The sequence below is a fragment of the Choloepus didactylus genome, chromosome 1 (genome assembly GCF_015220235.1).
Source record: "Choloepus didactylus isolate mChoDid1 chromosome 1, mChoDid1.pri, whole genome shotgun sequence".
Taxonomy (NCBI): domain Eukaryota; kingdom Metazoa; phylum Chordata; class Mammalia; order Pilosa; family Megalonychidae; genus Choloepus; species Choloepus didactylus.
Genome location: NC_051307.1, coordinates 57,141,286 through 57,165,911, shown reverse-complemented (window position 1 = coordinate 57,165,911; position 24,626 = coordinate 57,141,286). Strand labels below are relative to the sequence as shown.

The 24,626-nt window shown below is 35.3% G+C and overlaps 1 protein-coding gene and 1 long non-coding RNA gene across 2 annotated transcripts in view; one reads left to right on the top strand and one right to left on the bottom strand.

Moving 5' to 3' along the window:
• LOC119532039 overlaps positions 1–14,487 on the top strand; it is a 50,967-nt gene extending 36,480 nt beyond the window's left edge. The window contains exons 3-6 of the long non-coding RNA XR_005216469.1: positions 7,694–7,791; positions 9,549–9,698; positions 13,003–13,223; positions 14,087–14,487. This is a non-coding gene — a long non-coding RNA (uncharacterized LOC119532039). The remainder of the gene's footprint in view (positions 1–7,693; positions 7,792–9,548; positions 9,699–13,002; positions 13,224–14,086) is intronic.
• EPHA6 (EPH receptor A6) overlaps positions 1–24,626 on the bottom strand; it is a 1,002,097-nt gene that overhangs the window by 958,078 nt on the left and 19,393 nt on the right.

Here is a 24,626-nt window from a genome sequence, read left to right as displayed (position 1 = left end):
GAAGGTGGACTGAAATTAGTCAACATGAACCTGGAAACTCTAGATTCAGCTCTAAAAATCTTTAAAAATAAGTACAATTGATAGGGTAATAGAGGAGAAAAATGGAATCATATAAAATAATTAAGCAAAAAAGGGAAAAGAAGGGCAGGATAAACACAATGAATGGAAAACAGTTGCAAACCTGGTAGATACTACTCTACCCATATCAAAAATAACGTTAAATATGAATGGCCTAAATACGCAAGTTAAAAGACAGAGCTTTTCAACATGAATTAAAAAAAAAAAAGATTCAAGTATATGTGGTCTACAAGAGACTCACTTTAAACATAAAGACCCATATAGATAAAAATACAGGAATAAAAAAAAGAAAAAAGACAGAAATAGAAAAAGATATACCATGGTAAGACTAATTACAAGGAAGGTGGCATAATTATATTCATTTCAGACAAAGAAGAAATGATAAATGTCAGACAAAGCAAACTTGAGAACATCAAAACAATAAAGGACATTACATAAAGATGAATGGGTCAATTCTTCATGAAGACTTAACAGTCTTTAATGACTAAATCCTAACATCACAATACTGAAATACAAAAGACAGAACCTGATGGAACTGAAAGAGAAATATACAAATTCACTACTATAGTTGGTGTAGTAGTTCGGAGCTGTTATGAAAGGTCATGTTCCTTTCATCCATTTTTGTGGGTGCAGACCTATTTGTGGGTGGGACTTTTGGTTAGGTTGTTTCAATTGGGATGTGACCCACCCAATTCAAGATAGGTCTTAATCCTTTACTGGAGGCCTTTATGAGAGGATAAAAGGCAGAAACACAGAAAGAGAAAGAAGAAAGAGAAAAACGCCCAGAGAAGCAAGAAGGACCCACAGAAGTTGAGAGAGAGCGCCACTGAAACCAGAACCCAGAAGAGAAGGACCAGCAGATGTCACCATGTGCCTTCCCATGTGACAGGGGAACCCCGGGTGCCAGCAGCCATTTTTCAGAGAAGGTATCCTCTTGTTGATGCCTTAATTTGGACATTTTTCATGGCCTTAGAATTGTAACTTGTAACCTAATAAATTTCCATTGTTAAAAGCCAGTCCTTTTCTGTTATGTTGCATTATAGCAGCTTTAACAAACCAAAACAGTTGGAGACTTCAACACCATCTCTCATTAATTTGCAGAACGAGCAGGCAGAAAATCAGCAAGGATATAGTTAGATGGAACAGTGCCATCAATCAACTTGCTATAATTGACATTCACAGAATACTCCATCCATCAACAACAAAATACACATTCTTCTCAGTTTCACAAGGAACATCAACCAATAAAGACCAAATTCTGGACCATGAAACACACCATCACAAATTTAAAAGAATAGAAATCATACAAAGTATGTTCTCGAACCATTACTTAAAAGGCCTAAACCACAGAAACTCACACAAAGAGAAACAGATATCTGGGTAGGCCTAAATCTGTTAAAAAAAATTGAATAAAAAAATTAATAACCTTATAAAATAGAAAACATCAGTCCCAGATAGTATCACTTGTGAATTCAACCATAGATTTAAGGAAAAGATGACACCAATTCTCCACAACCTCTACCAGAAGATTGAAGCAAAGAGAACACTTTGTTTCTCATTCAAAGAGACCAGCACTAGACACTGACATTACAAGAAAGGAAAATATCAGACCAATATCTCTAACAAACAAATATAAAAACACTCCACAAAATATTAGCAAATTAAATCCAAAATGTATGAAAAGAATTATATACAACCACCAAGTTGGATCTATTCCATGAATACCAGGCCAATTCAACTTCAAAAACTGACCAATCCACCACATCAAGAGGCTAAAGAAGAAAAATTATATGATAATATGATTATATCAACTGATGCATAAAAAACATTTGCCAGAATCCAATACCTATTCCTGATTAAAAAAAAAAAAAAAAAACTCTCAGCAATCCAGTAATAGAAGCAAACTGCCTCAATTTGATAAAGATCACCTATAAAAAACCTACAGCTAGCATTATACTTAATGGGGAGAAACTGAATGCTTTCCCCCAAATATTGGGAAAAAGGCAAGTATGTTTCCTCTCACCACTCCTATTCAATATTGTACTTAAAGTCCTACAAAGTGAAATAAGATTTTTAAAAAAGGCAATTGAGGGAATGGAATATTGGAATGGAAGAAATAATAAATTACAAAAAAGGTACAAAATAATGTGTGAATTGGGGCAAAAAATTGCCAATACTTTATTTTTCCTGTTTGCCATTTTAAAATGCATATAGTTACCATAATTTTTCAAGGCACTTTTATATATAGATGTGGTTTTATCAATTTGTATTATTGATATTTTGGACCTGATAAATCTTTGTCAGTGGGGGGTGAGGGATGGGGGCTCTTCTATGCACTTTAGGATGTCTAGCAGCCTTCCAGGTCTCTACCCATTAGATGCCAGTAGCACCTCTCCTGCCCCAACTGTAACAACCAAAAATATCTGCAGACATTACACAATGTCCTCTTGGGGACAAAAATCACTCCAGGTTAAGAACGACTGACATACAGTCTGTGTTAGTATCATGGAAACCATGTTAATTTGCAGGGCAAGGATTTTATTGTATTCCAATTTATATATGATGTGTTTTGGAACTCCTGTAGCCCAGGAAAACATGTCCTTAAACTTAATCCATTCCTATGGTGTGAACCCATTGTAAATAGGAACTTTGATGAGGTTACTTCAATTAAGGTGTGGCGCAACTCAATCAGGATGGGTCTTAATCCTATTCCTGGAATTCTTTATAAACAGGAAAAACTCAGAAAGAAAAAAAGCCACATGAAGAAAGAAGCCAAAATTCAACAGAACCTAGAAGAGAACAGAGAGGCCAGAAGAGGCTGCCATGTGCACTGCCTCTGACAGAGGTGCAAAGGACCAAGGATCACCAGCAGCCAGCCCAGAACACCAATCTTTGAGAAGACAGCATTTCTTTGATGATACCTTAATTTTAACTTTTTCCAGCCTCAAAACCATGAGCTAATAAATTCCCATTTCTTCCAGTTTGCTAATGCTGCTCTTATGCAAAATACCAGAAATGGATTGGCTTTTATAAAGGGGATTATGACTACAAATTTACCATCCTAAAGCCATAGACATGTCCAAACTAAGGCATCAACAAGAGGATACCTTCACTGAAGGAAGGCCAATGGTGTCTAGAACACCTCTGTCAGTTGGGAAGGCACGTGGCTGGCATTTGCTATTCCTTTGCTCCAGGGTTGCATTTTAAAATTGCTTTCTCCAAAATGTCTTTTGGTCTCTCATAGCACCTCTTTCTCAGCTCCTGTGTGTCCTTGCTTCTTTCTCCCAGGAATTTTCTCTCTAAGCATCTGGGTGTCCTCTCTTAGCTTCTCCGGGGCAAACTTCATCTTTCAGCTTAGTCTCTCCAAATGCCCTTCCGTCTACATTGTCAAGCATTTCCAAGCATCAGCAAGCATCTGGGTCTGTGTGGGCTCTTAGCTCCTCTCTTAAATACCTGAGTGCACTAATCAAGACCCACTCTGAATGGGCAGGGCACACCTCCACAGAAATAATTTCATCAAAGGAATCATCCACATTTTATTGAGTCAGATGTCTATGGAAACACTCAATCAGAAGTTCCACCCAACAAGGTTGGGTTAAATGGGGTCCATAACAGTTTCAAATTGGCATGGCATTAGCTTGAGCAGCCCAGGAAACTAAAACAGATGATTAAACTCAAGTTCAGAGCAATTAAGAAATTTTATTTAACACTCAGGGTTCTTCATTATAGGAAAACAAAACCAAAAACTGGCTACATCAAACCAAAGAAATTATGGAAAACTTCATTACTTCACAAAATTGTCAAGAATCTTGGAAAACTAGGCTCTGACATGGAAGGAAACTATGAGGTTGTGTCAAAGCTCATTCTGTCTGGTACATCTCCACTACTGCACATTCACTCCTGGACTCTGGACCACCCACCACCACTATGCTTGTGTCTTAAGATTATTTCCTCTAAATCTGAAGCTCTACATTGGAGTTTCCAATCTGCAGAATTTAGGTCACATGCCAACATCCCATCCAGTGTGGATAAGGAAAAGAAATGTCTAGCATGATCAAGAATAGTAAATGAGGCCAATGTTGCTAAACCAGGGGGAGTACATGGATGATAATAACAGAGTTAACCAGAGATAAGGTTATATATGCCTTCTAGGCCATCATATATTAGTTGTATTTTAATCATAGCATTGTGCTGAGCAGATAAGTGACATGATTTGCTTAAATTTTAAAAGATCAATCTGTGGGTTGACTTTGCTGGTATCTAGGTTGGAAGCACTGAAACCTATCAGGAGGCTTTTATAACAGTCCAGGTGAAAAATGATGGTGGCCTCAGCATAAAAATCTTTTCCCAACTGATCAAGGCCACAGTGAACCTGCCCTACTCTAAACTTTTCTAGCAAGCCTAGCCCATTTTTGCTTCTCATTGGAAACTTAGCATGTCTATTCATCATTAGAGTTCAGACATTGTATTTGTTCATCATTATAGTTTACACCCACTCAGCTATTTACTGTTACTCTAAAATATGTAAGACAACTTCATATTATAGCTGAAAAATATGGGAGCCAGAAATACTAGGAGACTGAGTGAAGGTCACTCAGATAGTAAGTGTTTGTACCAGATTAAAATCCATGCCTTCTGTCTCCAGATATATTGCTTTCTCCACTAGGACGTAACAATACTACTTCTAGTATTCATGTTCCTACAGGGCAGCAAAATATTTCTTATCTACTGTAACTATGTCACAGAGATATTAAGGGAACATTTTATCATATTAAGTGATTATTTTATTGAATAAGTTGGACTTCAATCCTATTTTACTTTTTATTTGTATTTTATGTTGTTTATTTTCTATTTTATTTATACTTTTACCTAATTTGATTTTTCTCTTGCTTTCCTTCAAAAATCTGTGAGCTAATTTTATTTCATCCCTGATGAAATCTCAGACAACATTAATACATCATGCCACTTTAGTTATAAAATGTCTTATTTAAAAATTTAAAATACTTAGTCAAACAAAATAACCAAAATGCAAAATTCATACAACTTTGCACTTTTCTCCTCCATCAAATTTACTTTGCTTAAGGCTTGGAAGCTAGCAGTCTGAAAAAGGCGTGTGTGTAGATTCTCCTCATACTCTGCCACTCATTGACTGCTATTTCTGACTCTCCAAGGTCAAGCTGAGGGGGTGATTAAAGTAGAGAGGGGCACAGTTTTTGAAGTTGGTTCAGTCTTGATCTGGCTATGATCTTTGAGATTGGAAGATGTTCAAAGCCAACTCTCTCATGTGACAATTTCAAGGAAATACTACTCCTGCTGGGAACCTCCAACTGCAATTATCATGAAGGAGGCAATACCTCCTCCAGCTGGCTATTTTCAGAATTCTCCTCAGCCCCTAAATCACATACATGATCCCTCCAGGAAGCCACCTGAGTATGTGAGCTAGTACCGATTCTAAAGAGTTCCGGGATAGGTCCTTTCTTAATGGTCCACACATCTAGTATGTGGAAATGAGCACCTCTGTCCCCCAGGCATCAGAGTTTCCTCTGTGTGCCGCACTGTATCCTAATGCTCCCAAAACTACAGGAAACATTAAGCTTTGAGTAGTACCCTTGGTTTGCCCCTGCACTAAAGCATACCCCTTGTACCCCCAAATGCAATTTCTTCCAATCTCCCCAAACTCAATCATGTAAAATAGCTGAAACTGGTAATTTCTAACGCTAGAGATAGGTTTTTAAAACTTTTAACTATGACTTTCATAGAGAATAGTCTAGTACTTTAGGACATGCAGGTACTGGCACATATATACTGCTCTTGGCCTTGGGATTTCAGCTGAATTTGAGACTCTTGTTTTTAAATCCTATATTGGAATACAAAATTTTAGCTAACATTTTTTAAATGATTCCTGAATGTCAAGCACTTTGGTAAGCATATTTTACATACATTAGCCCATTTACTATTTATTTCAAACTTATTTTAAAATGGTCCCATTATTACCTCCATTTTACAGGTTAAGAAAGCCAAGTCCTGAAGGGATAATGAATTATACTCCAAGAAGCACAGCTAATAAGAGGCAGAAGCATTTTAATTTAATGTCAACAGGGTCTTGTTTTAAAGAAGAAACTAACCACTATGCTTAAGGCCTCTCTAATCTTGTGAACAACAAAGGAGCAGGAAAGTAGAAGAGTAAGGGAAGTGGAACAGCCTCTTGTATAAGGAGAGTGAAAGGGAGAAAGTGATTTCTAAGACTTGAGATTTTAGAGTGCAAACACTCCCTTTGGTCTTCTGACTGAAGGACTATATAGTAGCTAGAAAAAAAATAACACAGCAAGACTAAACATTTTACATTACTTTATATGGATCTTCTCCTAAAATAAAACCAATGAAATAATTACCTTACTAATAATATAGAATTTTAGAAATAAAATATTGTAAAACTTGATTTTAAATTAAATTGATTAGTGCCTAATCTCACTTAGTGTGAAATGAAAAAATACTGAGTCAGAGACATCCACATTTCCACTGAACAATAAAATATTTAAGCTGGCACTTTTAAAAATGATTAGCTTTGAATTTCATAATATTCACACCTAATCTGCTCAAGTAGACCAAGGTAATGAACAAGTCTTATGACAGAAGGCTATGGGCATTTGTATTTGGTCAGCAATTTCTGAATTAAAGCCTGAAGGGGGAGCTAAACTTCATGTCTTATTTACTTCAGCTTTGAAGGCTGCTCAAGAAGACAGCACTAACTTTTGATGAGCATGTATTTTCCTCTAGGAAATTTCCATTTCAACAAATTGTTCTGCAAAAAGAAGTTAATGTTTGTTAGGTAGACCAGAAAGCAAAATTACAGTTATGCCACTCAAGATATCTGGATGTCAATATTTCCATGTTTCTAAACTGGATTATTAACTTTGGGAAATATTGTAAAAAATATAAACATAAGGCCTTGAAAATATCTAACAGTAAGAAAAGCAAATCCTATTTAGTCTGGCATGAAATATAATTTATTTTTAAAGGATATCAACATGGCCAATTTACACCACCTCAAAGGATTCTTGAACACCTTTTAAAAAATCACTTAGTATTGTGCAGCATGGTACAGTGGATCAAACAAATTTGCAAATAAAACTTTTAAAATATGAAGACAAATATTTTTCTAGTAATTAATGTGATCAACAAAAGTTTTCATACAACTTTATTTAATGTTCTCCTGGGTTTTCTTAGGAGAAAACAATGAATTTTAACAAATCTTTATTAAAGTAGAAATATTAAAAACAATTGAAAATTTAATCTAGGATCAGTATCACCAGTTCAGACTTTTAATACACATTTATAATTTAATCAGGGGAAAAAGCATATTAAAAACTAATAGTAAAATCTGACTGGCAGTATAAACTTAAAGAAATTATATGCATACATAACATGCATCCATACACATGCAAACACAGAATCATTTTGAAAGGTGATTTGTTTATTGAAACTACATGTGGAATGAATGAATACATTTCTTATTGCTACTAGGACTCCAAGTGACTATTATTTGCAATGTCTAAGAAAACTCTGAACATCATAAAACAAATACCAACAAAATTTTTCATCTTTGTAATGTCAGTATCTGCTACAGGGACAATCTAATAAGGAATTAATAACATGTGCTGAATGAATGAACAGGATTCTTCTTAGTGTCCCTACACCTGAAGAAATCAAATCGTGAGTGACTTCCAAAAAGTTCATTGTATATATCTTTTTGGGGGAAAACTGTATTTTTGGTTTGTACAAGAATACAAAGCCCCCAGGTGTCCAAAAACATATAAATAATACATTCTCTCATATGATTTATTTCCTAATCTATTTAGTGAAAATATTTCTTGAATAATTATCTTCTTAGATATTACAATCCTAGGATCTCATGTCTCATAATTTCACAGACTATAATTCATACAGATATATCAATTTATTTAAATATGACATGTCCAACCATTTCTACCAGAGTATGTTTTCTAACTTAAGAGGAACATTACTGCATTTAGTACAACAGCAATAAAAAATATTAAAATGTGCCTTGATATATATGTTGGAAAGAACTCTGTATAAACACTCACATGATTGTGGAAGAGAAAAGAATTTATTCATGATCTTGCAAGAACGTGCACACAACCAGAAACATGGCAGGTGCACGAAAAATAGAACATAGCAATATTTATGCCCTAAGCCTAACACACAGGTCCCTCCCGTTTCTCCATTGGCTGGGTACTCCAGAGGTTACAGCCTATCTGAGAGAGCTAACTAGCCCACCTTTGGGACTTTAAATTGTACAGCCTATCCTAGGGAGCTAACTAGTTTAAATTTCCCACTGAGAGTCCCTGCCTTTGATTATACCTTACATTTCTTTACATGCCAGTGATCCCGGTTATTGCCTGAGCTGGCACCAACTTCAGGCTTACGTCAGGGGCCTTTTCCTTCTCTTTAACCATGGAGCCAGTCTAAGCCAGTCTTGTCTAGTTTCCATTCTCCCTATTCCATGTTGCCTTTATGTGAAAGCTAAACTTAACCCTTTCTTACATACAGGGGGTTCCTTAGAGTTCTTTTGGTATCATCCTGCCATCTTAGAAGAAAAATAAACTAAAATGTCAATCTATATTTTGAGAAAAGTCCAAAAATGTTTTATAACTCTCTTCAGGGGCAGGGGTGAGGGAGTCAATAAATGAAAGAAATACTGACTATATTTAGGGTAAGTTCCTGCGTATTTCTGGTTAACAATTTATCAACAACCAGAAACAGATATATATTTTTATTTGTTAATAGGTCTTATCAAGAATTATGTTTCTGATTTATAAGCAATATTAAAAACTTTTTATACATAAGACAAAATAATTGAGGCAAAAATAAATAAACTTTTATTCTAATGGCTGGGATCTAGGAGGAAAATGAGAGTCAAACCAGGCTTCTGATATATACAAGTTAGCACTGCCGTGATTGACAGGAGTCAGGGATTGGGATCCTCATTAAGAGAGCTACACCAGGATCAAGGAGGAGAGAGTGCTGCAGATGAGATGCAAATCCCAGTCTACTCACTTATCCCCTCTAACTACAAGTCAAACAACCAAACATGAGACCCCAGAAACAGTCTGGAAATGGTCTATGAATAGTCATTAATACTGCTATCCATTCACAACTATAGTAAGGAATAATAAATGCCCTGCAATCAGAAAAAAGGGATGGGTGATTGGGGCTGTTCTATAGTTTCTTTCTTGGAATGCCACACCCAATAAATAGTCCTTATATTTTCACTGAACCAAGTGGAATGTCTACCTAATTCCTCAAAGTTTCTAAAGGAGCTATTGTACATCACTTTCACATATTGACTGTACATAATTATTTAATGATTTAATTATAGTGCATCTTTCACCAGTATGTTTGGCTTAGTCTAACATTTACCATACACATATTTTTCTTTCTCTCAACAGAAGAAAGATCTAGACATATTTCCTTTCCTCTGTTTTCCAAATGTGTCACGAAGACCACATACATTAGAGTCATCTAGGATCTTTGTTAGTCAAGTATATTCCTGGGCCTCACCTCGGCCCTAATGAATCAGAATCCATGAGTGGAGACAGGTAATCTCCTTCCTTCTCTCCTTCCTTCCTCCCTCCCTATCCTCCTTCCTTCCTGTGCTCCTTCCCTTCATCTTTTCTTCCTTTATTCCTTCTTATTATTAGTTTTAAACAAGATCCTCAGGAAATTATTCTGAGCACTATATTTTGTGAATCATTGTTAAGGGTCAATATCTTTCATCCTTGTTGGTTACCCACAATCAAAAACCAGTTTACATTAGTAACCAGTAAGCACAGAAATGAAACAAAAGTTTCACAAAACAATACTTAACACTTAATACCTGATGTAATTTGGTGCTTTTTTTTTACTCCTTTTTGCTTTATGTATTCATTCATTTTATTTATTAACCCACTACATCACAAACTGCAGTGTGAAAAACACTACTTCACAGATGCCAGTTTTACGATTTTGTCTTCTTCAAGTACCCTCTGATCTATAACTTTCTACCTCTATAATTTTTTCTCAAATATTATGGGAAATCTTGTACATCCCTCATTCACAATTCATATAGATATTCAAATACCTCATAGCTTATGACAAGTATGGCAGACCATCCCTATATTTCCCAATAAATGCTGGAGCTATAACCACAAACTGTACAAACAGTTCTGAATTAGCAAAGAATGTTACAGAATTCAGCATGTCCAGTACAAACTTACCCTTTTACACTAACAAATTTCCTAGCCTATGATCTATTCAGGTTATACAGAAATGTGGTAGGTTTCCCTTTCCAGTAAGTCAAATCAAGGAATACCTGATAAGAGATAGTTAATAAATTAGCTTTCAATGGGCATAAAAGATTAAAAATTTATCATTATAATTCATTGATGTCTGTCAGGAAGTTAGGACAAGCAGAACAAACAAGGAAATAAGATAAAAAAAAAAAAAAACACTTTAGTAATCTATCGAAAACAATGATCAAGATATTTGAACAGACATCAGCAGAGAGATATCATCAAAGTTACAGATGTAGACTTTATTTGCATTCCTAGCAGTATAGTAAATTTTTCCATTATGGCACATGAGCAATACTACTGAATGAAAGTTAACTAGGCATAGCGTAAGACTAACCCTAAACACAAATGCTCAACAATGTACTGTCTCCTTTAAGCCCCCACCTAGAATTCTTAGACTGATTATATTTTGAGAAATGTAACACACATTTTTTACATGCTGCCACTTAATTATACTACCTAAAGAGGAGAAAGCTATTAAAATCTTGTAATTAATTTTCTTCTTTCATCATAAAAGCTTCTTTCTTAAAGTCATTCTTTCCTTATTTTTAAAAGTTCATTAATTAATTCAAAAATATTTATCTTATCTTTGTAGCATATACTGTGCTAAATGCTACACAGTGGTGAATATGACAAATGAATCTATCTTTATGGAATGTACAGTATATTTTATTTACTTTATTTATACAAGTTCAAACTCTGCCTTGATTAGTCCAAGATTTATATCTCATTTAATCATGTGGTCTCACACAAACTGGATGAATTGGGAATCAGCTTCCCTTAGAATAAAACTATGCCTGCTAGGATCATCTTGGTTGACATCTTATCTCTGCCAGCATTCCCTCTCTCTTGCTACCATCCTGATCTCTCTCCTGCTCTCTCCCTAGCTTTTTTCCCACAAATACAGTCTTATATGTGTCTTTTCCTTCAGAACGAGTTCCGTTGGAGTCGTCATCAAGTGCATCCTACAATTGCCTAGAAAAATGTATTCTTATTTAAACCTCATGGGATGACCTCCCATGTTAATATTCAATCAGAATTTCATTGTTCCCTGATAAAAATTGTGCCACAATTCTGAAGAGACTAATCACAATGCAGATATTCCATAAATTTAATGTTAAAAAGTAAACAAACTAATAATAAAAAATTGGTTTTTAGTATAGGAATAATTCCAGGTTTATAGATATTTTAGGATCACTCAGAATTAGTAGATATTTGAAAAAATTTTAAATTCTGTAAGTGAAAATTATTTTCTAAATGTTCTGATGATCTACATATATTTATGATTACATCTATGTAAACTCAATTTGTATAATCTCATAAATGCTCCATCATATTTGATATCTCTATTAGATAAGCCACATACAACAAGACCTTTACCTTTGGGAGGTAAAAGCAATGAATGTCAGAGTATGACTAGAGAGAACAGCATATATCCAAAGGCAAGTCTCATTCTAAGTATGATTAAGTAAGGAGGGCAAAGGACTAATGCATGACATATATTTTTGTATCTGGTCACAGGGTCAATCAGGGTAAGGTTAACTATATTTATATAGGCCAGACCAAAAACACCGGGACTTCAAGTAGACGATAACTTTAATAGGGCAGGTGATTGGAAATGAAGTTTATAGTACAGGTTAAAGTGTCAGGCACAGAGCTTCAATAAGATTTGGCCTTAGGGTAAAGACAGAGAAACCTAGAGATCAGAACGAATATACAAGATTAACCTAACACCAGAATCACAGGTTTTCTCCAATGCTAACATAAAGCCCCTAAAATTTTCATAAGTTAAGCCTATTCTTATTCTTCAGCCTGTAGAGGAACTGTGTCTACATGTAGAACTTTAATGGGTCCAGATTCAAGCAAAGGATTAGTAGGCAAGAAACTAACAGATGCCAAAATTAGTGTATTTTATATAAAGATAAATATACTCAAAGCACATCTAATGAGCAATATTGGTTTCTTCTTTTAAGTTACTGAAAAACACAGATAAGTGGCAATAAAAGCTCAAATTTCTTTTAATAGCTAAGTATTAGGGCTAAAATAAACTTTTCTTTACCAAGGTGCCTTATCATAAACAAAGGCTGTCTTATGGTACGTTCACAGCTATAATCCATATACACTCAAGTTAGCCCATTTTTGGCAGACTGTCAATTCAAGTGATAATTGTACTCACAGGCACTCCTTGTTCCTCACTCTAACATGATCCCTTTATTCTGATGACTCACAGCCAAATTTCCCTTACTAGGAAAAGGATTCACAATTTCCTCAGGGTAAACTCCAACTTCATTACTACTATGTCTACCAGTTCATTGCTACCCTCACTGGCAGAATTACCTCACAAAATTGGCAAACATTCTTTTCTTCCTAACAAACTAAAAATGATGTTCCTGAAGAGTTTATAAATATTCCCAATCTATAGTTTGAGTATTATTTTGAAGAAAATGTCTCAAATATACATCATAAATATATTCATATCTTTCACATACTCTCTCAGCTATCATGTCCCCAAATATTTTCATTAATGCTGACTGCTAGCCAAATACTAAGTTCTGAATCCATTTTCTTGCAGGTTAAAAAAAATAAAATCCAGCAAATAGGTAAAATAATGGTAACACCTTGATCAAGAATACTCTCTGTCCAATTCAACCTCTCCACATCTGTTTTCATTAACAAAAATATTAGAGCAATGACTACCCTGGACACTGACAGCTCGGCTATGACAAGCTGAAAATGATAGAGGACATATATCAACTTCAACAAAGGAAATCCTACAGAGATGCTTAGTGGAAGGTAAGGATGAATTCTGCCATGATGAAAGCATGTTTTTAAATTGGTATTCTAATAAATAGTGCCAATTTATTCTGACAGAACCAATTTTAAAGACACAGAGTTGAAACTGTAATTGGGAGGAAACTTAACATAGGTATCTACACACACACATATGTATAGTCATCACACACAAACTAAACCACCCTTAACCCAAGATGTAAAAAATGTTTTTAAAGATATTTAATCTGTAATATTCCAACCCAAAGTGATACTGCTACTTTTATTTTCTGAGGGAATAACGCCCCACTTATATTGAAAGACGATAATATGTTAGGAAGTTACATCTTGAATAAAATTAAAGATCTCCTAAAGTTGGAAAGTAAAAGCAGTTAAGATGCAATAAACCCTTGAAAATTCTAATACGCATCACTATAGGTAATGGATTAATTACTTGGAGAACATTATTATGAAGTTGAAATTTACGATGTTTTTTTAAAGAAGTAATGTAATAATCTAAGCCTGGTTATAAAATTAAAGTTAAAATGCAGTGCTAAAGAAACAATTAAAGGTTATGGAGGGAAGCAATACTGTGCAGGAGGCCAAACCCCTCGGACATAATAATCTGGAAAGCATCTACATCATTTTTAATTTTTTGTTTCATCATAAAAGACAATCATAACCCTTGTCCTCCAACAACCATTACCAAAATATAAAAGACCAGGGAAAGGGCAGCTAATACCTATCTTGGTTTAACAGTCACAATCTTGCTTCTTGCTCATGTAAAACTTATTATCTCATGCTGAGGCCTAGGATGAGGTCCCACATTTTCCTGTATGAGAATGATAGCACTTTTGGTTCTCTCATGCTTTGATTAATATTTTCAGAGATGACATTTTTGGGTCTTTGACCTCAGACTTGGAGTAGCTGACCTTGCCTGAACCACGTCCTCTTTTTTGGGAGAAATCCAAAGACAGACGGGTGGCTGCCTTTCACCAGAGAATCTGAAGGAGGACAAATATTTCCTCTCCTGGCTTCCTGCAGCTGTAACACAAGTAAATGACCTAAGACTACTTAATGGAATGTTCCACCCAGGACTTTGAACTTGGACTGTCTGTAAGAATCATAGAGAGAATTAATTTCAGGTGCTGCAAAACAGCAGCTCCAGTGTTCTTTGATAATACTGCCAGCATCTGATACTCAGCCATCTTAATGAAGAAATGAAAACTGAAACACTGTAATACTACTTTTCCCTAACACATTAAAAAGATCAAAAAGTTTTCCAATACATACCATTGTTAGGTGTATTAAAATCGGCTATGTATATAATAGGGGAAAGCTCCAAAAGTTCAGTGGTTTTAAAATAGATGTTAATTTCTCAGCTGCATCGCCACTGTGGGTCTACAGAGAGGCTCTGCTCATGGCAGTTATTCAGAAACCAAGGCTGAAGAAGGGGCACCATCATGGTGATTGCCGGTCACCAGGGAAAAGGGAATATGATCCTCTGTAGAGTCTCACACTGGCATTTAACCTCTACCCATAAGTAACATACCCATCATTTCCAATATAAACTCATTGGTAAGAACTAGTCACGGGGCCTCACCCAACCACAAAGGGGCTAGAAAATGCAATCCTGCCATGGACTTGGAGAACACAGAGCCAGAAATATTGGAAAAACAGTATCAATGATGTCCATAGTTTTTGTTTTTAATAGTTCTGATAGGTTTCCTTGAAAGTTTGAGACAATAATGAGTTGATTTTTTTTAAATCCAGTATTCTCAAATCATTCAATGACTGCCTCAGTAAATCCAAGGGAAGCAAATACCATTTCTCTCCTTAAATAGTCATTCTAATGACTCAACTTTAACAAATTCTTATTTCTGTCCCTTTCCAAGACACATGGCCAAAAATCAGGGTTCAGTATCTTCTTTGCTTTAAATGTGCACTTTTCCTGCCCACCTCAGGATTCCACCTTCTCTCATAAGAATAGAATCTGAGTTAGGGACAGAAATCACACCACGATCTCATACACAGCAGTGTTCAGCCAGCAGGCATTATTTGCAACTATGGTTCATACCGGGGCCAGAATGCCCATTTATAGAAAGAAATTGGCCCTTAAAATTTAGCTTCACTGAGATGTCAGCAAGTGCCTAGCAAGTGCCTATAATGTCAACAACTCATCCAACAATTAGGGCCAAGTTCCCAAATCTTAATTGCACTTATAAGGTTCTTACAAATATTTATTTCTCTTTCCTAGTCTATTATAATGGATTTCTAACTGACATCACTGACTTTGGTCTCCACAACGTGGTCTTCACTTCTAAAATATTAATTACATTATATATGTCTTAATTCTTAAAATCTATTAATGGTTTCTAATCAACTATAACATAAGTTCCCAACCAGCATTTTCTGAAACCCTTGGGATTCTAGGGGCTCCTAAGTATTAAACATAAAAAGGAAAAACATTTAATTTGGGCCTTTCAATTCATATTTTTAAATTGATACATAAAAGTATTTAAAACCTCTTCCCTTTAAAAAGGGAAGCCATAGGTATGAGAACTAATGACAGTTAGTAGAGATAAAGTGAACACTCAATCAGCCTCCTTCTCTCTCATCTGGGTACTACCAGTCAAGTGAAATGGTTAATTTTCAATTACATAGCACTAAACATCTACCCATTAACAACAACTAATTAAAGCAGGAAGCATGAAAAATACCAATGTAGAGTTACATTAAAAAGATATAGTAAAGATCATATGTAATTATTAATATAATTGAAGGGAAGGGGCTTTCAACACACAAAATCACAAAATGTATTAATTGCAGATAAGTACTTGAAACTGCAATGTGACCACTTATTTCATCAATTAGAACTAAAATATGAACATTATAAAATTGAACAACTGAAAATTTTAGTACAAACTTGATAAATTTCAAATATCAAAATAGAAGGTTTTTTGTTTTTTTAAATGCTACATCAAGCAGATGAACTTTATGGGAGGAGGAAGTCCCACATAGCCTGTCACCTTTCTCTGTGACATGCAAATACATCCTATGCTCAGCCTAGATGTGTTAGCCTGGTGTGCAGGATGAACCCTTTCTAACCTGCTTCTTGGGAATGCCATGAGGTAAAACATATCCCCCACACTTAGTGGATGGCTGACCTTTTGCCTGAGTATATGTAAACGTTAACTGGAGAAGGTCTGGCTAAGATACACGTTTTATAGCACCCAGCTCACCCCCACTGTTCCTGGCAGGAAGGGAGTGACATCACCCCACTACCACACAAGCACAAGTGCCTAGAACATCTCCCTGTTTTGGCCACAGAAAGAGACCCACTGACAAGGGTGACCCAACACCCATCGGTGAAGCTGATGTTACTTTGTCTCTTCTCTGTGTGAGTAAACATTGTCCCATCTAGTGCCTGAGTGAATCTTGTTTTTGCTGGTGATCCCAATACCTGCAAACAAAGGAGCAGATTTGGGCATTTAGGACTGCTGTCCCTGGTGGAAGGCATTGGTATGTGCTCCGCTACCCTCTGTGCAGTGAGACGCCTCCCCTAGAGGGGACAATAGGTATCTCTCTTTCTGACTGACGGTTTGGCCCAACAAGCAGGGTGCAGACACATTTTAAATGGTATATTAAATATAATTTTGAATTGTAGAGAAATCATACTTGTCCTTAAATAATTTTGAAGTATGAATTATTTCTCAAGATGAAATTCTGCCTTATAATTTTATTTTAAATTAATTTTTATCATACTTTTTAATAAAGTAATTGAAATAAAATGCCTTTACCAAAAAGTGTATGTTACATCAAAAATGATTAAATGAGCTATTATTTAGAGGTATTAAATATTATTTCATAGTAAAAAGGTTTTAAAAGGAAAATATTATTGAAACATCATGACAGTTCAAGGTGGCCTCATTTTTCAATTCCTCCCCTGTCTCCAACCCCTCCTGACCCCCCAAATGCCAACTATACCCAATTAGTCGCTCTTCCACAGGCACACCAAGCTCTTTCACTTCCCACTTTGTGTCTCTGAATTGCCTCTTCAAACTTTTGGAAAAGTCCTTCCCTGCTGACTGTTTTCCTCACCGCAAATAATACCATTCAAGACTCTGCACAAGCATTACCTCCTATGAAAAGACTTGTAACTCCTCCTTGCAGAGTAAGCTACTGCCGATCTTCTAGAAAATACTGCGCATATTCCTACTAGAAAGCAATTGCCACACTGCAATATAAATACTAGTCTAAATATTTCTCCCCTCTGTGTTCCAGGAACCTGTGGTTTCTTATCTTAGAGAAGCTATCTCCATTTATTTCTAGGATACCATTTGAGGACTCAGGGCACACTTCTGTTTGCTGTACAAGGGCCAATATGAGAAGACACCGATGTCTCTTGATCTTTCTATCAAAGAATTCCTCTTGACCTGCCCATCTTATTGGTCAGTCTAAATGCACTCACACCTTGCCGTTTTCTTTTTATGCTCTCATCCTATCTCAGTGGTCTTGGGTAAGTTATTTAACCTTTCTGTGTCTCAGTTTCCTTATTTATAAAAAGGGGCATAATAATGGTACTTACCTCCTAGGACTGATGTAAGGATTAAGAATAAGTGCGCAATCTAGGTCAAACCATAGTCTTCCTTTCCATTTTTATTCTATTTAAATTTGATAATACAGGACCAGACTACTTGTGTTGACAGCACATACCAAGGCACTGGTCAGACTCTGCAATTGTGCTGAAGTGTGCACAGTGACAATCACATAACCCTGAGCGCTGCCAGCTCCCTTGACCTTCCCTTTCCTATTACTTTTCTCCATTTTTGACTTGATAGGGCAACAGGATGGCTCATCTTTCTAATGTTTACATGAATCACTGATTTGTAGAATTCAATTAATGTCTGTTCAGTAAATGTGAAATGAATGATTAAATAACTTGACTGACTATGCTTAAAGATGCTCCAGCATTTTGTGAAACAGTAAATGAAATATTACAATTGTGTGACATGCCAAAATTTTCAAAACATTTTACAAACAATATTCCATTGCTCCAACAACCCTGTGAAAAAGAACCTGCAAGGTTTATCAGCATCTTACCAAGGAGGAAACAGTGGTTCAAAGAAATTAAAGTGTTTGCCAAAGGCCACCACAAGAGTAGTGTGAGCCAGTCAACCTAATTAGTCTGTCTGGTGCCTGGGAAAACAGTTATTACCTCCTTAAGCATCTTCATATGTTTCCCCATGATTTCAACAAATTAGTAAAATTTAGGTTACTGATATTCATGCACCAGAACCATAATTGTGAAAAGTGACTGTGGTCTGAGGGAATCAGAGAAGGGAATACATGGCGATCCTGTTTATGGAAAAATTCACAGGAATGACAGCCACTTGTCAAACAGCTAATGACTGACAGCTTTTTCTTTAATATACAATCTCTAGTTTATATTTCATAGTTCCTTCCTATGGAATTTACCTCTATCATATAGAACATCATATAAAACATATTTTTTTGCAGGTAGTGTGGGAAGTAATAATCATCAGCACTTATTTCCCCTTGACACTATGGAATTCTTGGCAATGTTTTTGTATAAGTTTCTTGGCCAAAGTCCATTATGTATTTCCATTTAGAAATTACAAGATCTAGCCCATCACATTTATTAAGAAAATCAATGAAAATTCCATTTTCTATCTTATATGAAAGTTCTAGTCTTTTATAGAGGTTCTAGTATAAATTCTGCCAATTATTCCTAAGTGACCTTGGACATGTCATTTAATATTTTTCAGTGTTATTTCACTTGAATCAAAATTATGGAGTTCTAGTAATAACCTCTGGTCTTCCATACCTCTAAATTCTTATTTTACGTACCAAATTGCCAAATCAGTAAGTACAAATAACACAAAAACCTTCATCACTTAAAAAATTAAGACATAAGTTACAGCCATATTTTCACAATAAGACTATCAAAAATTCCATTTTTTAAAACTTTCTTGTTAGTAAAACAGATTATAATTTTATTTATTTTTAATATTAAAATTTAAAAACTGAGTACAAATATTGTGACTCAGAGAAAATTTTACAAGTAAAAATGCAAACCTTTCCCTACCTTCTCCTTCTGTATTATGGGGAATAAAACTCTAATAAATGATGTAAAAATATACTGTATTTTGGGGAATACAGAAGCAAAAAGATAACACTGTAATATTTAAATAAAAGTAGTTCCCCATTAGGTCTAGGTATAGTCAACACACAGCTTGTGCCGTAAGTTACTCACTTCACTCCCAGTTTTTTGCACTGTTTTTATTTTTTAAATCCTTAGAAACATATTTTACATCTTGCTTAAATTATTCCAGATAGCTTTTTTTTTTTTTTGCCTTTGAAGTACTAATGAAAGACTTAAAACCTGTATGTAGCATTACCAATAAAAATCAGGTAATATACTCATTCAAAATTACAAAGGTAAAATAGAGAAACAAATAGAACATCAACTACAAGCTCAGAGAAAAAAAAAGGGAGTAATTGTGCCTTAAAATAAAAGCTAACATGGCAGGGATGGAGTGATACATGAATGTACTGCTCACCAAATGATGCATTCTTTGGCTTTTTATCAGTAAACCATCAATACATATACCAGCCTATCACACTGACAGCTAGCAGGTAATTTTAAGGCTAAAAATTTTATATCTTTTTTTGAATTCTAGTACATCCTTATAAAACTGTAACACTTCAATAATAAAGAAAAAACTTTCCCTTCACATCACTTACTGAAATAACTAAATATCACTTTGAAGTGGCTATAACAGCTATCAAAAGCTACCAAAAAGATCAATCAATCAACCAATATTTACTAAGGACCTACTATATGTTTAATAATGTGAGGGTCTTAAAAAGAGTAAGAACAGTCTTCAAAAATCATCACAAATAATGTATTTACACAGGTAAATCTGGGGAGGTTTCAAGGCTGGGTATTTTTTTCAAAATCTTCCAAAGTGATTCTAATCAGTAGAATTGAGAATCTCTGGCTGCCTGGGATAAAGTAGAAACTACAGTATAGCATTCATGGATCTTCATATCCTGGCCTTACCTGTCTCTACCTTCATCTCTCGGCACACTCACTCTCACAGTCTCTACCCACTCTCAACTATTTATCAGCACCCCCCAAAATGATATCATGTATTATCCATACGTTTATACTTGTTACTCCCTCACCCGTACCTATTATTCTCTGTCTGTCCCTCTCCCACTGGTCACCTGATGAATAGCTACTTGTAGCTCAGGCTTCACTTCCTATATTGAAGTCTTTCTTGACATCCAAAAGCAGTTTGTGATCACACTTTCCTTCAAAGCCTCTGGTAACCTGTGTGTACTTCCAATTGCCACACCTGTAACAGTTAACTCCACCCATATTCTCTTCCTATTAGACAGCAGATTCATTGAGGCCTAGGCCCAGCTCTTACATACTATATCCCTAATACAGAGGCAATAATAATATACTTAATAAATGTTGTTTGTGTTAGTACATTTCAAAAGTGGGAATCTAGGTTTGATTCTCAGATCTATAGGAACCTACTAGCTTGTGACCTTGGGCAAGTTACTCAAATTTTCTCCACCTCAATTTCTTTAGTTCTTGAATTGGTATAAATAACATGACCTACTTCTCAGTTCAGATGGGAGGACTAAATGAAATAATGCACTAAAGCACTTGAAACATGGTAATCACTCAAGTGATATTAACTATTATATTGTGATTGTTGTCATGTAATCAGGCACCTTTACATATATTCTGTCTGTAAATCCTAAAAACAATACTGAATAGATATTTTTGCTGTTTTACAGATGATTAAAGCACGACCAAGAAATGCATTCTTAATAAGACATAGGGTGGGATTTAGTCCTGGGTCTATTTGATTATGGAGCTCTAAACATTATAAAAAAACAAAGAAATACAAGGAGATACAATCAAGCACCTTACTGAACAAACATTAACAGTTATTTATCTCTGCTTTATAAATCATCCTTTTCTGAATCCAAGCAGAAAACTCCCCATAATTCATCGTTAATCACTTTTTCTTAGAGTTGGAGGGAAAATTGAAAAGAAAAAAGCAAGAAAACAAGGCTCCGAGGAAATTGTGTCTCTCTATCCTGGACAATTCAGAGCAACTCTAATGTCTCAAGCTTTTCATCACTGCTTAAAATTTCAGAGTTGGAATATCAGTATACTTTCTAAGTGCTTCCTACTTAATCCTAACTCTCCTTCCTCATTTTGTCTTGCCTATATTTATTTTTTGAACAGAAGAAACTTAGATTATGAATGACTTTTCCTTTATTCCATAACTGTCTGTTACAAACTAGAAAAAAGCAGAAGGCCATGCAGATTCTGTAGTATGACATTTACCTAATGAGAATCATATTTTTCTTCCACATCTTCTGTTTAATTCACTAGTATTCAAATCCTGGGTTTATGTAAAAGTTATGTCATATGCAAACTGAGGTATATTTATATACAGTCATCACCCAAACAGAAGTAGCAAGTATCTTCCTTAAGATTCTCTATCTTCCTTCAGAGATTTCAGGGAATTTTGTTTTCTAATATTTAAATAAATTTACGTTAATCTATATAAATTCATAATTGATGGATGAATTCTCAGATAAGAATTTTTTCAAACATATTTATTCACAGACATTCTGGGTTTTTTTTTTGTTTTTTTTTTTTTTGTAGTTGTAATTAGTTACTTATCTAGTTTTGAATAAAAGAATTCTAATAACTTAGACTCCTGCTCCTACAAATGCCCTTGAAAACAGCTCCAGAAAAACATAAATGGCTCTCTCAGTATGGATTAGCACTTTTGGTCTAGATCTCATTCACATCCAAAGAGATAATGTATATAATCAATTCTCTTTCCTTTGAAGAGAAAATACAGTATGTGTGCTTGGAGCTGGAATTCTTGGATCCAAATCCTTACTCTATAAATACTACGCTTTAATGCTAGGTCAATTTATTTAACCTATTTTGTGTCTTAATTTCCTCATCTAAAAAATGAAAAAGATAACTACTTTTTAGGGGAGGTAAGAACTAGATAATTGAATATGGTGAAATACTCATACTCAGAAAAATTCCATAGAAAGAGTAAGCACTCAGAAACTCATAGCTTATGCTACTGTATTTGGACAGCTGTTTCTGGGAAAATGGCCCATAGAGAATACATTCTTTACATTCTTTAAAGTTTTACATATGAAACATTGGCAGAAGCCTTGACATTCTTAGTATCCAAGCCCTTAAAATGTCAGTAACTGGATACTTTAAAAACATACGGTTTAGAAGTTTATTGATTTTGTTCTAGAGTTCAGGAATCATTTTATTTTTAAAAGCACAATAATTGTGTATAGAAGCTGGATCAACACTGGGCAAAATATTTTACGACACAAGTTTTCTCATGTTAACAACACAAATGGCGATAACCAGAATATTACATAATATTCTGAATATACTGAAATTTCAGACATAAATCATTTGCCAAAATCAAATTTCTTGTAAAGGAAAGGTTAGATATTCTGGCGTCCTGTATGTTTCCTGTTTTCCATACTTCAGCGTTAAGAGTTTTATCATGACAAAGGATGTATCAAATTATATTGAAGGAAAGAAAACATATACGATAATTTTGGAAGGTTGGTTCCCATGGTTCTATTATATGCCTCCTAAATTTTTAATACTCTATTGAGGGTGGCAGCAAAATAATTCCTAACTCCCCTGAGCTGAACCAGGAAACTCTACAGATTCTTAATTAGATAGAGTCATATATACTTCTTAATTGAGTTCTTAGGAGAAGGGATAAAATTCTAAAACCAGTTATTTGGATGATTATATTCCGTGATAAGTGATAAGCCATGTGTGGGTTTTTGGCCATCCATTATCCATTCAACTTGTTTCAGTGACAGCATTATTGAAGAGTTACATGTTCCATAGTATTCAGTCATGCTGAGGTGGTCAACCAAGAGTCCCTACTCTTTCTATGACGCAGGATTCAGATTTGGAACTGAGCAATACAAGGACTGAAATAAAATAGATGAAATCAATTCAGCCCAATGAGACTGATGATTACTTCCTGATGCCCAGATCCCAGGTGCTGCCTTGGAAATGTCGGTTGCTAAAGCTGGTTCCCTAGAATTCTCTTTGATTCTGTGGATTATACAATAACCTATAAATAAATTTCTTTTCTTCCTTCATTAGCTAACCTTAATTCCTATTACTTGTAAACAAATATTCAAATGAATACAGATGGGGATCTCTAAGACAGGGTTTCTCAAACAGTCTGCATGTAAATCATGTAGGGTACTTATTAAAAATGAGAAGTCCTAAAACACCACTTCAAACACAATGAATCCAACTCACTGGTTTGGGGTTCAGGAATCTGTCATTTGAACAGCTGTACAGCAATTCTTAAAGACACTAAGTCTTGGTAGTTGCATGCTAAATCTGAATTAAGGGAAAATCAGGGCTAGCCTACATGAGAGGGTCAGGACTGAAAACTTAAGACTGCATGGCTTCTCATTAGGTATTAAGTTTTCATTACTGCTCATTTAAAAAGACTGTATAGCACCTCATAAACAATTTAAACATAGCATGACAAATATGACAATAAATAGAGAAGACTCACATTAAAGGGTCATAGAAAAGGTCTTTTTACTTACAAAAAAAGAATATAGTAGGGCCTTGTTTTACGCAACTAATAGGTTCCAAGACCCTTGGCATAAGGTGAAAATTGCACGTAATAGTAAACCACATTATTTTATAAGTATTTCTTATAGCAACAAACCTATCACAAATTTTTCTATAAATAAGGCAAATAAACACTCTAGTAACAGTAAGTAAAGTTAATCATAGAAGTAATTTTTTAAAATTCTAATTTTCCTTCACACAGGCTGCAGCAGCCTGCACTGCCCCAAGGGCCCTCTGACAACTCTTCTCAGAGGAAGAGAAATTGGTGGGGGCCAATGGGAAGCTGGGAAGGCACCTGACATCAGAGAGCTGGGAGAGGTGGTTTGCCTGGGAGGGTCATGTTGCCTGGAGACACTGGATTGGTCAGTGTTCTGTCCCTTCCCTCTGCTTGGCACCCCCTGCTGCTGCCCCACTCCCTGACTCTATATATGGTGTGCATAATAGTGAACCCAATTATTTAACAAGTATTTCTTATACGAACATACCTATCACACTTTTTTTAATAAATAAGGCAAATAGAAGGGCAGGGCAAGATGGTGGAATAGAGAGGTGTGGAATTTAATCAGTCCTCTAGAGCAACTAGTAACTAACCAGGAACAACAAGTAAATAATCTGGAACAACAGTTGGGAGACACCCTTGACTGACACACATCAAACACCAGCCTGGAATGGGTGGAATGTCTGAGATCGCAGTACAGAATTGTAAG